The sequence below is a fragment of the Colletes latitarsis genome, chromosome 11 (genome assembly GCF_051014445.1).
Source record: "Colletes latitarsis isolate SP2378_abdomen chromosome 11, iyColLati1, whole genome shotgun sequence".
NCBI lineage: Eukaryota > Metazoa > Arthropoda > Insecta > Hymenoptera > Colletidae > Colletes > Colletes latitarsis.
The window spans coordinates 27,472,613-27,484,765 of NC_135144.1; the positions used below are offsets into that span (position 1 = coordinate 27,472,613).

Consider the following 12,153-nt stretch of genomic DNA (forward strand, 5'->3'; position numbering starts at 1 on the left):
TTGCGATTTTATTTCTGCTTGGTGTAACAATGAAATCCGCTTTGAGCTGTACTTTTTTTTCTTCCCCTTCTGTCTCTCTCTTGTTCTCTATCGTGTCTGCAGTCAATTATTCGTGGCAATCTATGCGTCGCGAATTATTTTCCCAACGAAACGTTTCGTTTTTAATATTGGATCGAGACTGTTACCAGAGCGTGAGGTTTTAAACGCGTCTAATTATTTGTTATTTAAAAATAGAAGTTTTTTGTTGTATGTTTAAACTTTTCTAACATTGCACGATCTATTATAGTCTGTTTATCGCTCGCAAGAAAAAGAATGAAATTCTCGGTTATCGATTGCCACGAAAACAACGGTTCCATGAATGATAAGGCTATTTCGGAGATAAAAAAAAGGTTCCCGAAAAAGAGAGCATAACTGCCGTATACACTGGCTGTTCGGGAACCAGTGATGTCAGGGGGATGGATCACTAAACGATTATCGAAGAAATTCATGATTGATAAAAGGAACGAAACCGTCCTGCGTGTTCCTTAGGGAATCCTTCGAATATTCCCGCAACGAACGGAAACCATCGACGAATAACCAAACAGAAATTAGACTTCAAAAAAAAAAAAAATGATAAACAATGAGAAACTTTATCATCCAAAAGTTTGAGTTAAATATTTACGAATTTATTGCAGCGAGAGTAATATTGAATCGAAACGAACAGAAGCCTCGAACGTAAAGCGAAATAAAAATTCGTAGTTTCCATCCTTTTTCTCGTTTAATGGTAAAGTTGATTTTCGTATCAATTAGCGTGCCGGTGTGGATTCCAAAAAATCAATTAGACCGTTTGCGGGAGTGGCCGGTCGATCGATTGAATTTGAATATATTATACGCGTAGAATCGTTTGCAACGCGAGAAAAAAAAAGTGTTCAGACGCAAAAACATCGTATCGTCCGCCCCAATTGAACGTGCAAATGCCCCGTGAATAATCAATTTGCATAATTACTTTCGGACATTCGGTATTAACGGGTCCGATGCGCGCCGTATTCCCCGTGCGCCAATAAAGAAAGCCCCTTTTTTCCGTTCTTGTTTTTCGCCCTTCGACATCCACCCTTGATGTAATATCTCTGGCGGAAAATTTGACAGGCTTCGTTGTCGATTCGATCCTCTATTTGCATGACAAATGTAATGATTAAATCTAAATTTCCATAAAACGCACTCTCGAATCGCGTAACGTTGTTACGGCTATTCCGACGACTGTAAAAGCATGATTCACCTATTTCCATCGATAACTGTCTTTCGCACTCGAATGCAAATAATGAATTATTTTAATAAAAAAATTCTGTGATCGCTGATTAGCAATTAGAGCGAGTTAAAAAATATTATACACGTAACGTGTTTTCTAACAGAAACTTGAATATCGCTATTGCTATTGTTCTATCGAGAAAAGAAAATTACGATCGACAATTATTTAAAAAATAATAAAACCACGCCACCGTGTATTTTGCTTCGCAAAATTAACTCGTCATTTTTGCGCTGATATTTCTGTGGACAAAATAGGCTTCCGAAATCCGTTCAAGAAGTTTAGCAATCGGTATTCCACGCCATACTCGAGGCTGTAACTTTAAATTAACGCATCGAGTACAACAGACGCAATGTACACATTCTAAGCGCTGTTTGACTAATGCGCCAGCTTCGCTCTCGTCTACCTGGACGATTTAATTAACTACGTGTTCAATTAAGGTGGCCGCGTTAACCTAAACTGAAAAGCCATGGCGCAATGATAAGCATTATAGTAATTATAATATTAGGTACGTACGATTGTTTGTTATATTTATTCTGAATTATATCTCATCGATCACCGTGATCTCGACAACAGGTTACCGATTATTTTTCTCAAATATTTTAATTAACACTCTTTCGTGGGTTTTAAAAAGAATATCAATTTACAAAGAGTTTGAAAAAGTTATTATCCTCGACCATACAACGTATACAATGTCGAAATCAAGATCATCCCCTAATGTAAATCCAATAATTACCCTTATAAAACTACTAATAACCCTAAGAAGATGGTTTTGTTTTCTCTGTTGCCTAACGATAAGTATTTTTTTCTTACTTAATGCAGTAGTTTTATACACTTTTTAGGTCCCGATCCCTTTTTTGCAATACCCCGACTGGAATAGCGTGTAACGATCGTGGATTATTTTCTTTGCTCGAAACTTTTCCCCGTGATCGATCCACCATTTTGAAACGGCCCATCCGCTGTGAACTTGTACATGTATATATTTTCCGCACGTGTTGGGCCACTACCAGGCCGACAGATACTGCATCTATTAGTCAATACCGAATGAATATTTGATAGTGAGAGTTATGGCCCCGATCAAATTCCCGACCGTGCATCCACTACTTACGTATATTTCACGTGCATGACCAGTCGATGTACAGGGTGCTCCTATTATTCACGCTTCGGAGCATTGCTGGGACCAAATAATAACTTTTCACGTTTGATCGCGGACGGTATTTTCGAATCATCTTGTCTCGACATTTAAAGTAATATTTTTTATCCGCGGTACCGGGGTTTCCAATAAATCTTAAAAATGCCAAAAGATGGTAATTCTAGCGTATACGTTAGAAACGTAGAAATAAATAAGTGCCTGAAGCGGGCCATGTGCTTCTCCTTGGCGCGTTTCCCCCTTTTAAAGGAGGATCAGCCAGGACACTTGGAAAAAGGAGGGTCGTACTGTCAAGGGTGCCCTCACGACCCTGATTTTCTGTCAGGGTACAGTATTGTATTGGCTTCTGCCGTGAGCAGTCACAAGATACAGTTTTAAAGAGTCCACCCCGTGTTAATTTTATTAAAACACCCGGTCGCTATCCTGACCATAATAGGGAACTACAAGAAGAATAATTCTACTTCGCTAATCTATATTGTCTTTTATTATACGAGGAAAGTATGTCTCTTCTATACGACCATCTCTTATCTCAATCCCTAATAAACGCTTGGTTCCTAGAAACTATGATCGCACGTACAAGAGAATTTATAGACAATTGATGTTGGTATCGAGTTCCGTACAAAAGTTGAAACAAAAGTTTCTTGCAGAAGGGAATTACTTATCCTTTCTCGAAACGTGTTAAATCGAATCTGTATAAAAAGAGAATGGAGGCAAATAAGGGACGCTTGCAAAGGAATCTTCGTAACCTAATCCTCTCCTCGAAGCTCCTCGTGGCTTCTACACTGGCACAATTGTCTGGAAACGGTAATTCGGTGCAAAACAAAGGGGACCAGTCAATTTCCAGTCCCGAACGCGGCGATCGTTAGTACGCGGCCGGTTTTAACGCAAACCAGGGAAACCCGCTCCCATTCTTCTTCGCGTTGATCGTCCGGCAAACGAAAGGGCCAAACGAAAGCTGTGCACACATCCCTTTGAATTCCAACGTCGGTCGGGCATCGTCTGACTTTACTACTTAGCGATTTGCACGTGACTAGCGTCGCGAACGAGCGCCGGCCAATTTTGCCAGGCAAAAGGAAAGGTGAAACATCGAGTCGAACGGGGCTGGGAACACGGTTGGGAGGGGTGGGGGCGAAGGGGGAGTGAAAAAAAATCGGCGAACGAGAAAAAGGGGGGCAAAGACGCGAAGCGAACCGGTTGCAGCCGTAGCTGCGAGAAGTTTATCGGGCTTTCGAGTTTATGTACTTCCAGCGTGCGCAGTTCCTGCGATTTTACGCCTTTCACTCGCCCGCCTTTTCGCTACTTTTCCTTTTGTGCTCTTTCCCTTCTTTGCTTTCCGTTCTTCCCGACCGCCCCCGTCCCTCCCACGATCCCTTTGAACCCTCCGAAACGAACATACGACGCCGTTTCGTCGGCGAAACGCTCGACGCTGAAGAAACATATTTCGCGATAAGTTTATGACTCTATGAGAAAGGAATTCACCGCCGTCGACATATGGATCCCCGCGTTTTGTGCGTGCAATCCACGCTGAATGGCGTTCCCCGGGTATCCTTGCTTCGAACGCCGGGACTGACTTCGCTTTTATCGCGGTCTATGAATTATAGGGGCGAAAGAGAACCGAAAAGATTTCGGGCAAAGATGTATAATGTTTCTTTTCGCTGGAGAAATATTTAAATAAGCTTGAATTACAGTTCGACCCTTTACGAATTAAATCATTATTGTAACTTATTGGTTATTAAACGCAGTTAAGGGAATATTAATTAAGTGCCCGATATAATAAACGCCATAAAAAGAACAATTCGTCAGAGATACAATATTTAACACATACGGTTGGATAAACATTCGTTAGAAACAGTAACAAGAACAAATAAGGCTAATGCCTGTACGAGTACGTGTAGGCGCCTGAAAGACGCGTTCATAAAATGTCCGTACATCGTCGTGTGATCACACCCAAATTCTCACATAACTCGACTATGGATGTTTATTATATTTAGGGGTTGAAACAACCCTCCACAATGCTCCCAATTCGTCAATCCTATTAATAAAAATATGAATTTACATAAAGGTTCACAGTCTAATTGTAACAGTGGCTGCATGCAAATCACCGGAGCGATCGATTTCGAGGGAGCATAGTTAAAAATCTCGGAAGCGAAGAAGAGTGGATCCCGTGCATCCAAGAGCAACCCAGTAACGGAGTCCTGCGCGTGACAGAGGTCACGACACGAGCATTATTTTCCTCCCCGATTCGAATTCCGGGGCGACCCCGTCGCGGCGGGGGAACAAGAGAAACAAAGAGAAAAGGTGAATCAAGGTAAAAGGAAGCGGGAGTTTGTCGTAACAGCGGGTAGTGACTTTATCGGCCTTTCGAGTTTATATATTTCCCTTTTACAAGAGGTGCAACCCCCGCATTTTCACGCTCTCGAACGAAACCGCCAACCTCTCCGGGGCCACCCTCTTTTCTTTCCCCTCTTTCGCCCTCCTCCAGCGCCCCTTCCGTTCTGACACTTCCATTCAACAACGGCCAGCTCCGCTTCCTACGTAGCACGCATTCATTTCACCCCTCTCGAGCTCGCCCCCCCCCCCACACCCTTTCGCGCCAGACCTCTCCCGGCCACTCTCCATCGGTTATTTATTCGCGATAGTTCCTACTTTTTACGGGTTTACGACGCTATATCGACGGCCTTTGTTACTGCCGGGCTCCCCCTTTCGCATCTGGCGATAAGAAACACGACCCCGACCCCGCCCCTCTCCACCCCCGCGACGAAACAGAAATTCGAGTTTACCGAAACTCGAAACGAACGAGATTCTTGCCGGTAATCAGGCTATAAGTCTATAAGGCCCCCCAAATAACAACTTTAGATCATCCTAATCGCCATACCTTTCATTCACTCATCGATAAGATATTCGGTGAGTGCATACATACATAGAAACGGAAGATCGATCGATCACTTGCGAGAGAAACAAGAACTCAGCCCTCTGGTCGCGAGTACGGAAAGTGACGACATATTCGAGCATTCTATTTTCTCCGCTTTCTATTTCATGAAGTTGAATAGTTTAATTTCTAACTTCTATAAACAAAAATAATTTAGAAGCCACGGTTTCTGAACCATTCAAACATGTGAAAATAACGAACTACGTTTATCGAGGACAAAATTATTCAATGTTATTTTAGCTTTCCTAATGTTTGATTAATTCTAATCGATATTCTTTGTGTTGATGATGTTGATTACAGTCAACCTGTGACGATGTTTCGTGAAAATCATATTTATTATTATTTTTATGATTATCATCGTTCCGTTAGTCTTATCACGTTCCGATAGAAATACGTAAATATTAATATCAGTCGTAACCGAGTAAAGTGAAGAGTGAAGTGGTCCCACGAGTGCTGTGTGTATACGTGTCACTCGAAGTCGATATAACAGTCAACGTGTTAAGGAGCTCGCAGTATTATAAATATTGGGTCTGGGACGTTCGTGGCAATTTTTAATAGAACTTGAAAAGCGAAACTGTTGGGTACAGGAAAATATTTCCGTGGTTTTCTATCAAAGTTCTATTCTAAAGCAATTTTCTGCTACTATTTACTAACAATAGTGTGACAATCTGTGTGAAAACTCAGATTGAAAAAGATCGTTCACTAATAATAGTAACGAATCGTGTAAAATCGTCCGCGAGAATAACGCGCAAGTTTATTTTTATTTAGAAACGCGTTAAACTTCCGAGCGTCTGCCGCGCGTTGGTCGCGTAAACGATAAAATTCGGAAATTTCGTAATTGTCAACGCCGCGGTGCCTTAAAAACGCGCATAAGTCACGAAAAACGATTAGTGGCTGAACTAATTGAGAAAACCACTCCCCCCCATGGAAAACAGAGGCATTCAACACACACGAATACGCGGCGTCGGTGTGCTAGGCCAGTAACACGCTTACGGTCGTCACAACGGGAAGATTAATCGCTTTAATTTCCGAGACATGATTAATCATAATTAACAGGCCGGGTTACAAACAGGTGGGGAAAAAAAGGATGGGGACGAGAAACGGGCGAGAGAGGAGAGCGTGGCGTTTGTAGCGCGGAATCATTTACGGAAGGGTCGAAAAAACCACCGTGAAAAATTCACGGGAACCGAGCAAAATTAACAACTTGTTATGTGTATAAAAATAAACGGCCGGAAGATAAATGCGCGATAACTCGCTGCTTTTGCTCGATCGTGCCCCATCAATATTATCTCTGACCGCGACACTCGTCGAAAAATCGAATATCGCGCTGCTCGTGCATTGGATTAAACGTTAAATGCAACGAACTAGCGAGAAAATTTCTTCTAAGATTTGTTTACGCAACTAAGACATCGATTTGAAGATTAAAGCCTCCTCTTTGCAATTACTTCCTTAAACATCCGCGATATTAGTACGTAAAGTGCCACGTTCGCGAGTCTGTAACGTGGAGGGTGATATAGAATGGGAAAAGGACCACGAAAAAGGGTGTCAACGACCTTCCAGTTGAAATGAATAATACCCCAACAGGTGCAGGAACACAATCTCGCCGCCTCCTTGCCACTTAGCGCGTCTCTGAAAACGGCGTTTCTCCCAGCCCCTTGAGGAAACAGTGTTTTTCGCAAATTAAGAGATTCGCAATAATGGCCTTAATGGTCCTGTAAGGGTAGAAACTGAAATTACGTTACCACTTAAACGCGGTTATTTATCGCCTACTTTATTATTACCGCTTACCAGATTTTCGTGCCCCTCGTGTTCAGGATACCGGCTCCGCTGTTAAACGACGTTGCACCTCGTTGCCTGTGTTTTCAATTAATTCCACCATTCTTTTTCTAACCCGCTACCCGGCCTTTATCGTACGCAAGACATAACGATCGACCAGCTTTTCGGTGGTATAAACAGGTTACGAGATAGTATTTATTCGTCGAAAAACGTAATTATTCTTAGGCGTCATGCCCGCAATTTAGCTCCACCGGTAGGGCAAAACGGGTAAGCAACCGCATACTTACTTTTCCTGTCCTCGCGACTAATTTAACGGTCCCCTCCACCGTGAGTTATAGTTCGCGAGAAAAACGGCGTCGGTTACACGAAATCGATTAAGATATCGAAAAAAAACTCTATACCATATACAGGGTGTTCGGCCACCCTTGGGAAAAATTTTAATGGGAGATTCTAGAGGCCAAAATAAGGTGGAAATCAAGAATATCAATTTCTTGACTAAGGCTTCATTAAAAAGTTATTAACAAATTAAATTCAAAAATGTCAAATCATTCTGGAAAAATTATATTTGGATGCGGGGGTCGATTACAATCATTTTTGGTGAATACACATATCTTCGAAATCCTATCCATTTTCGAGAAAAAAAATCGGTTGTGCTGAAATTTTTCGATGAAAAAAAAAATTTTCAAATCATTCTAAAAAAATTAGTTTCGGTTGCGGGGGTGAATTACAATCATTTTTTGTCATTACACATACCCTCAAAATCCTACGCACTTTCGAGAAAAAAATTCCTTACCGAAAATCTAATATGAGAACTTGAGAACGAAAATCTATAAAACGTCATAACTTCTGAACGGATTGGAGGATTTTAATGTTTCGAACGGCAAACAACGCGTATTTTGGTGAAGAATATGTAGAAATTTTAACGATACTGAAAAAGTTGTTCCTTGACCACGTAGAGTGAGAAAACTCCCATAAAAATGTTCCAAATTTGAAACAACCATAACTCCTACAATAGTGAATATATTTCAATGAAACTTTTTTCTGAAGTAGAGCTCATGGATACCTACATATAGCGCCAAACAAAAATAGTAAAAATGAAAATCGAATTTTTAAGAAAAATCGACAGGGGGTAGGTGCCTAAATTTTTCGGCGAAAAAAAAAATTTCAAATCGATCTAGAAAAATTATTTGTAGTTGCAGTGGTCGATTAAAATAATTTTTGGTGAATAGACATATCTTCGAAATCCTATCCATTTTCGAGAAAAAAAATCGGTTGTGCTGAAATTTTTCGATGAAAAAAAAAATTTTCAAATCATTCTAAAAAAATTATTTTCGGTTGCGGGGGTGAATTACAATCATTTTTGGTCATTACACATACCCTCAAAATCCTACGCACTTTCGAGAAAAAAATTCCTTACCGAAAATCTAATATGAGAACTTGAGAACGAAAATTTATAAAACGTCATAACTTCTGAACGGATTGGAGGATTTTAATGTTTCGAACGGTAAACAACGCGTATTTTGGTGAAGAATATGTAGAAATTTTAACGATACTGAAAAAGTTGTTCCTTGACCACGTAGAGTGAGAAAACTCCCATAAAAATGTTCCAAATTTGAAACAACCATAACTCCTACAATAGTGAATATATTTCAATGAAACTTTTTTCTGAAGTAGAGCTCATGGGTACCTACATATAGCGCCAAACAAAAATAGTAAAAATGAAAATCGAATTTTTAAGAAAAATCGACAGGGGGTAGGTGCCTAAATTTTTCGGCGAAAAAAAAAATTTCAAATCGATCTAGAAAAATTATTTGTAGTTGCAGTGGTCGATTAAAATAATTTTTGGTGAATAGACATATCTTCGAAATCCTATCCATTTTCGAGAAAAAAAATCGGTTGTGCTGAAATTTTTCGATGAAAAAAAAAATTTTCAAATCATTCTAAAAAAATTAGTTTCGGTTGCGGGGGTAAATTACAATCATTTTTTGTTATTACACATACCCTCAAAATCCTACGCACTTTCGAGAAAAAAATTCCTTACCGAAAATCTAATATGAGAACTTGAGAACGAAAATCTATAAAACGTCATAACTTTTGAACGGATTGGAGGATTTTAATGTTTCGAACGGTAAACAACGCGTATTTTGGTGAAGAATATGTAGAAATTTTAACGATACTGAAAAAGTTGTTCCTTGACCACGTAGAGTGAGAAAACTCCCATAAAAATGTTCCAAATTTGAAACAACCATAACTCCTACAATAGTGAATATATTTCAATGAAACTTTTTTCTGAAGTAGAGCTCATGGGTACCTACATATAGCGCCAAACAAAAATAGTAAAAATGAAAATCGAATTTTTAAGAAAAATCGACAGGGGGTAGGTGCCTAAATTTTTCGGCGAAAAAAAAAATTTCAAATCATTCTAGAAAAATTATTTTTAGTTGCAGGGGTCGATTACAATCATTTTTGGTGAATAGACATAACCTCGAAATCCTACCCACTTTCGAGAAAAAAATTCGAATAGATGCTGATATTTTTCGACAAAATTAAAAAATTTCAAATCGTTCTGAAAAAATTATTTTTAGTCGCAGAGGTCGATTACAATCATTTTTGGTGAATAGACATACCCCCGAATTCCTACGCAGTTTCGAGAAAAAAATTCCTTACCGAAAATCTAATTTCTGGCCAGGAATGATTCCGCGAAATTTCACGCGTATCTTTAAAACGTCATAACTTCTGAACGGATTGGAGGATTTCAATGTTTCGAACGGCAAACAACGCGTATTTTGGTGAAGAATATGTAGAAATTTTAACGATATTGGAAAAGTTGTTCCTTGACCACGTAGGGTGAGAAAACTCCCATAAAAATGTTCCAAATTTGAAACAACCATAACTCCTACAATAGTGAATATATTTCAATGAAACTTTTTTCTAAAGTAGAGCTCATGGGTACCTACATATAGCGCCAAACAAAAATAGTAAAAATGAAAATCGAATTTTTAAGAAAAATCGACAGGGGGTAGGTGCCTAAATTTTTCGGCGAAAAAAAAAATTTCAAATCATTCTAGAAAAATTATTTTTAGTTGCAGGGGTCGATTACAATCATTTTTGGTGAATAGACATAACCTCGAAATCCTACCCACTTTCGAGAAAAAAATTCAGTACAAGCGGAACTTTAAACGTTACTAACTTTTTAACAAAGCCTCCATCAACGAATTGGTATTCTTGATTTTCGTCTTATTTTGGCCTCTAGAATCCCCCATTAAAATTTTTCCTAATGTTACACCCAATGTGTTTCATAGAGCCCCATTATCATTATGGTGTCGCTCGCAATATTACCGACAGGCTATAGAAAGCGATGATAGCGCTCATTATGGTGGGAAATGAAATTACAGAAATTCTTCTGTATCGATTCGAATCTTTCATCCCTATGACGTAATTGAATAAAATTTGACATGCGACTCACCGACCGTAGAATGCTAATGCCTAGGACGATTACGTTGTCTAGGAGAAAAGTCAGCAACGAAGTCATCGATGAGGTTCTCTGGATCCATACGTACGGTGATGAGACTTCAGGATCCTGTGAAAAGAAACAGCAAATATACTAACCTATAAATTTAATCGTGATCATAAAAAATGTAATCGTGATCAAAATACAAGTAAATACACATGATTCCAATCTACCAACGACATTTTGAATCATTACACGATCGAAATCACATTCTCGTTGTGAATCGAAGCGAGAAAAAGTTCGACTATATCTGTTCTTTTTCAATCTCAACACTGACCTATTATACATATAATTATGCATCGTACTTACGATAAAGAATAACACGATCAAAAGCCAAAAATATGAATATATACGTCACTCGTAACAATAGATTAGTACTTACCAATAATCCGAGTGAAATTCAATCGATCGATATTTTCAAACATGGCGTCGAACATCGTCCTTGCACTTCACTTGTAACCAGAAACTGCAACAGAAATAAAATAGAAATTACGATCCAATACATAAAAATAAATGTTCCCATATGGCAATTAAACGACAATTAAATCCAAAATATGTTGTAAGAGATTGTAATTCATAGATATAATGACAATTGACATCGGTTAGATGTCGGAAAAAAAACCGGGAAACCGAGTTGAATCTTTTTCACGATGCCAGTTAAATTTGCAATAGAAACGTATTAATATTAAATAAGAGCAACAATAGAGAGTAACGGGCAATAAAAGTAGTGATTGAAAGCATTTAGATTGATATTGATAGGTTAAGAGTATGTACTTACCTTATTAAACACGAAGCTGTCTCACTTCGCCAACTTCCACAAAGCGAGTGGCGTACGCCGAGCAGAATAGCCGCTAACCGATGCAAATAGTGGTGGGGTGGGGTGAGCTGGTCCAACGTCTCGACTCTCGATGTTTATTTCCGAAGGAAAGGTTAAACCTTATATTTCGAGTAACATTGACGATATACGTATTTAAGATCAGCGGCTGTAAAATAAATTCAGAAAGATATCAGACAAACAATTAATTACTTAATGATTTATTATCGATATACTTTTGTGACGTCATAATGCAAGCCGGTCATTGGCCCAGCTCGAACATCGAATATCGATCTATTATGCGATACACAAGTATAACCATAGAACACGTAACATATAAATATTAACATTCAATCTAAATCTTTTGTGCACAGTATATTTACTAAAGTTATTTGTTTTAATTCTCACTGGACTTACATAAAAATCATTCTTGATTCTGTATCGATAATGGGTTGAACACAGTACTGGTTAGAAGTCTGTAGTACAGGCATAGACGAAGTGTGGAATAGATGTCGCCAGTAACATTTTTTCGTAATACGCGAATTAAGGGCACGGACAATGCATAATCTAGACATGTGATGCAATAATTTTTCGAATCACGCCAACAAGGAATTCGTAAGCCCAGCTCAAAGAGACTTAAGTAAGGTTAACGTAGGGCTGTCAGTCTTTACTTTATAGGCACGTTTTCGCG

General features: G+C 39.0%; 1 protein-coding gene across 1 annotated transcript in view; it reads right to left on the reverse strand.

The window, feature by feature from the left end:
• Positions 1–11,600, reverse strand: part of Carpa (Carbonic anhydrase-related protein A) — a 415,480-nt gene extending 403,880 nt beyond the window's left edge. The window contains exons 1-3 of the mRNA XM_076778852.1: positions 11,427–11,600; positions 11,031–11,114; positions 10,604–10,717 (exon numbers count right to left, since the gene is read on the reverse strand). The gene's annotated coding sequence lies outside the window, so the exon portion shown is untranslated. The remainder of the gene's footprint in view (positions 1–10,603; positions 10,718–11,030; positions 11,115–11,426) is intronic.
• Between the last annotated feature and the right edge of the window lie 553 nt (positions 11,601–12,153).